This window comes from Elephantulus edwardii, unplaced genomic scaffold (genome assembly GCF_000299155.1).
Source record: "Elephantulus edwardii isolate Elephantulus edwardi_28Jun2011 unplaced genomic scaffold, EleEdw1.0 scaffold00369, whole genome shotgun sequence".
In the NCBI taxonomy this organism is placed as follows: Eukaryota; Metazoa; Chordata; class Mammalia; order Macroscelidea; family Macroscelididae; genus Elephantulus; species Elephantulus edwardii.
Window position 1 is genome coordinate 686,375 of NW_006400119.1, and position 5,428 is coordinate 691,802.

Genomic DNA, 5,428 nt, shown 5'->3' on the forward strand with positions numbered 1-5,428 from the left:
AACCCAGCACCTGAGCACCCCTAGATGGAGCTGAGAGGATGGGGTGAGGCTGCTGTACCACTAGAAGGAGCTGTGGTAACGAAAGATCATTGGTGTCTTCAGACCAGCAAAGCAGGCAGAGCTTAGGAGTGAGATGGGACATCTATCTGCTACCAGGGTCTTCGTTCTTTCTGACCAGACATAATCCTGAAGCCTTGTCTGTCCCAGAAAACACCAGGATGTGAGGCAAACTTCAGAGTTAAACTTTTGACAAGGAAACAAGCTGACATATCAGTCCTAGCTAGCTGTAGAGCTTGCAGCTTGATAGCAACAGCGGCCCAATGCCCTGTGAAGGAACAACTGGTTCTCCCCCCCCCCCCTTTTCAGTTTTAATGTTATGTATTGAAACTTATTTAAATAAAATTTGTTTTCAGAAAAAAAATCATCTTAATAGATAAAAAGAGTAGAGAACATGTGAAGATACTTCACCAAAGGAGACATTCAGATGGCCAACAATCATATGAAGAAATGTCTCAAATCATTCATTATTATTGTTGTTACATGCCATTCAATCACACACAACTCATAGCAATCCTATGAACAACAGATCTGAACCCTGTCCTATCTTGTGGCATCCTTATCACTGACACCCTTGAACCTACTGCAGTAGTCACTGTATGAATCTGTCTTGTTGAGCATCTTTCTTTCACTGACTCTTCATCTTTCCAAGCATGATGTCCCTTTCCAAGGAATAACCCCTCCTAACCACATGTTCCAAGCATGTTAGATATAACTTTGCCACCCTTGCCTCTAAGGAGCACTCTGGTTGCACTTTCTCCAAGATGTGTCTGTTTTCCTTTTGACAGTACACAAGATATTCAGTACTCTTCTTCAACACCACAAATCAAAGGCATCAGTTATTCTTTCGTCATACTTAGTCATTGTTGGCCAACCAGATGTAAATCTCCAGTAAGGAAATCCTGCCTCCGTTTTCATGACATTTTTTCATAAATACTGACAATAATACATATCAATATACATTGATATGATGATGAGCTGGTAAATTATACTGTAAAATCTCTTTGATACTATGTTTTGTTTAAGCAGATGTAAGCTTGGTTAATTAACATTAAATTGAGCTGTATATGGGGGGGGGAAAAGTTAATTGTCTAGCTCTCACATACATAGCATAGACATTGGGAAAACCCTGGCTTGAATTAGGCATACTTTAGTCTTTAAACTGACATCATTGCTCTTCAAGACTTTGGAGAATTCCCTGACAACACACTTTCCCAGTGCTATAAATCTTCTGGTCTCCTGATTGCTGGTACCAAAAGTGTTGACTGTGGATCCAAGCAAGATAGAATTGCTGACAAATTCAATCTTCTCTCCATCTGGTAAAGATTTTTGTTTTCTTGATGTTAAGATGTAATTCATATTGGAGACTGTAGTCCTTGCTCTTCACAGCAAGCACCTCAAGTCTTCTTCACCTTCAATAAGCAAGGTTATGTGATAAATAAGGTAAGGTGCATAACACAAGTTACTGATGTATCTTCCTGTAATCTTAATGCCACATTCCTCTTCATATAGTCCAGCTTCTCACGTGATTTGTGCTCAGCATACAGATTGAATAGCTATGGAGAAAGGATACAGCCCTGACACATACCTTTCTTGATTTTAAACCATGAACTCTTCCCTTGCTTTGTTCAGACAATAGCTTTTTTGGTCTACATGTAGATTTCATGTAAGCTTAATAAGTGTTCTGAAGTTCCCATTCTTGTCAATGTTGGCCAAACACTGTTATGATCCACGTAGTCAAATGCCTTTGCATAGTCAGTAAAACAAACATTCTTCTGGTATTCTCTGCTTTCAGCCTGGATCCATCTGACATCAACAAAGATATTCTTCATGCCACAGGCTCTTAGAAATCCACTTTGAACTTCTGGTAATCCTCAGTCTATGTACTGTTCTAGTTATTTTTTTAATGATCTGATGCAATGTTTTGTTTGCATGAGAAATTAATGATATTGCTTGATAGTTTCCACATTCTGTTAGATTACTTTCTTGGGAATGGGAACAAATGTGGATCTCTTTCCAGTCAACTGGCCAGGTATCTATCTTACAAATTTCCTGGCTCAGACTAGTGAGCATGTCCAGGGTCGTCTCTATTAGCTGAAACATGTCAATTGGTCAATCAACCATTGATTTCTGGTGCCTTAGTTTTTTGACAATGCCTTCTATGTAGCGTGAACTTCCTTATCACCACTGGATGTTCATTATATGCTACTTCCTGAAATATTTCAATGTTGGTAAATTCCTTTTGGCATGTTTGTTATTGTTGTTGTTATTATATACTGTCAAGTCAGTGAGACTCATAGCAACACTTTGTACTATGGCTCTGAACTTTGTCCTATCCTGAGTCAGTTTCACTGTCTCTGACACACCTACCCCCATTATCTCAGTTACTATGTCAACCCATTTCATCCTGAGTCTTCCTCTCCTGCACTGTCACTCTACCCTTTCAAGCATGATGTCCTCTATGGACTGGTCCCTCCAAGCAACAGACCTAAAGTATACCAGATGGCATTTCAAGATCTTCACCTCTAAAGAGCAACCCAGCTTCACCCTCTTCAGGACAGATCTATTTGTTCTCTTGGCAGACCATGGAATGTTCAATACTCTTCTCAAGCACCAAAATTCAAAGGCATCAATTTTTCTGTCATCCTTATCCATTATCCAGCTCTTTGATGTGTGGCAAATAATTGCAAAAAGCATGGCCTAGATCAGGTGCACCTTAGTCTCTAGATTGATATTGTTGCTCTTTAGAACTATAGAGAGATCCCTGACAGCAGATTTTCCTAATGCAATTCGTCTTTTGATTTTCCGACTGCTGATGCCAAGGGTGTTGATCGTAGAACTAAGTAAGCTGAAATTGTTAACAATCTCAATCCCTTCTCCATCTATATGGTGCTGCCAATTGGTGCAGTGGTGAGACTCTTTAGAAAGATGCAAATCAAAACAAAATATCATCTCACCTCAGCAACAATAGCAAAATTCAATAAGACTACAAATAGTCAATCCAAGAGAAGGTGTGGAGATTGAATTGTAAAATGTTACTACCACTAGGAAAAGAAGTTTGACATTTCCATAAAGTTGAAAATGGAAATGGCATTTGGCCCAGCAACCTAACTATTAGGTATCTATTCCAAAGAAATAAGAAGGGCAACTGAAACTGATATATACATGGCCATGTTTATTGCGGCATTATTTACAATATCAGAGACATGGATACAACACAAATCCAAGTCCACGAGCAGTAAGATGCATAAGGAAACTATGGTACATTCATACAATGGAGTACTATGCACCACTAATGGAGGAGAAAGAATTCATGAACCACTGCCTAATACAGATTTATCTAGAGGAAATTGTGCTGAGTGAAATAAATCATTCTCAAAAGGACAAATATTGCATAAAACTTCTACTAAAAAACCTAAGGAAAAGTTTACACATAGATTCATTCTTGGATGTTTCCCAGGACAGAAGAAAAAGAAAAGGGAGTAAAATATATGTTGTTGTTATTGTTGTTGTGGTTGTGTGTCTTTGAGGAAGAACTCACAGCTGAGCCACCAGTGGGTTTTCCAAGGCAGTAAATCTCACAGAAGATAGCTCATCTTTCTCCCACAATAAACATATAATAGGGGCTTATTAATATCAGTGGAAAAAAAAGACAGATGGAAATGGAATATCTAGTTGAACCAGAGAGTAGAGAAGTACCAAAAGAAATTATTATAAGGGCAGAGGACCCAACTTGAAGGGGTTCTTATTGACCTATTTTAGAACATTGTATGATTCAGAATTCTTGATAGTAGCAGATTACAATCTATTGAGTAAAATGGGAAGCTGTGAGATCATACTTATATACTAAATGGAAAGATTAATGAAGCATAGGTTGTTTGCATAAATTTAAAGGTCTTTCCTCACAAAATATTAATTCACTGCAATGCAACGATGAAAATAGTGACTTTCAAGGGCAGAAGCCTATGGATCAAATAAACACCATCAGTAATGGTGCAAATTAAATCACGAGTCACTTTATTGTATTCAAGAAAGAAATGCAGCATCACATCTGTGATATGCCTACTGAAAATGCACATGAATCATCTAATCACTCAAACATCAGGCCAATCTAAATTGCTGAGCATTCTACAAAGTAATTACTCTGTAATCTTCAAATATGTCAATGTCATGAGAGTTAAAGAAAGCCTAATTAACTCTTCCATTGTGAAAGAAACCAAAGAGATCCAACAACTGAGTATAACATGATACTAAGCTAGAGCTTGTTAATTTGGAGGGAATAATTAGGATAATTGGTGTAACCAAGTATTAAATTGTTGTTTGTTGTTATTGTTTTATGCCATTGAGTCAGACCTGACAATAGCTGACCCTCCAGTGGGTTTTCAGAGGCTGTTAATCACGTAGGAGGTGACTGCCCAATCACATAGGAGGTGATTGCCCATCCTTCTTCTGCAGAGAGGCTGGTGGATCCAAACCACGTGTCTTTGGGACTATTGCACAGCTTCTTACCACTATATAGAGAACATCTTTGTAGAAAATGTACACTATAAGATCCGATGGTGACTTAGTTTATTTCACTCACTCATTACCTTTGAGTAGGAACCATACCTGAGGCGCCAGTGGGTTTCAGAGGCTGTAAATCAGACAGAGGAGATTGCCCATTTTCTCCCATACAGCAGATCTCCCTTTGGGTTGGCAGCACAAGATAGACCGTCAGTTAACACCTGTGGGATTTATTGCCTCTAAAACTCCTCTGGAAGGTCAGCTGTAGGTTGGTTCTGACTCTACGGTACACAACAACAGGCCACCAACGTTCCCCTAGTTATTAGTGCTGCTAAAATATAGATAGGAAGCTTTGGTGGCCTAGTGGCAAGAAGCTGCGCTACAATATTGGAAGGCGCGCAGTTCGAGGTCACCAGCTGGTCTGCGGGAGAAGGATGGGCAATCTCCTCTTTTCTCCTGAAAACCCGCCGGAGGGTCAGCTATGGGTCAATTCTGGTTCCACAGTACACAACTACAACAACACAAAATATAGATACCATACGTGAATGGTGGTACCAAAGAAAAGTTTATTCTCTTATAGTTAGGAGCGTGTGTGTGTGCGTGCGCACACACTTCTCCTGTGCACCAGCTAATGGATTCAAACCACTTGCTTTCAGCATTTCAGCATAGATTCTTACCACACGTACGGTTCCTACTCAAAGTCAACAAGTGAGTGAAATAAACTAAGTCACCATCTGATCTTTTAGTGTACATTTTCCACAAGATGTTCACTGTATAGTGGTAAGAAGCTGTGCTGTAGTCTAGTAAGATTCTTACTCTAATTAGGAGCCTGTTGTGTTGTTGTGTACTATAGAGTTGGAACCAACCC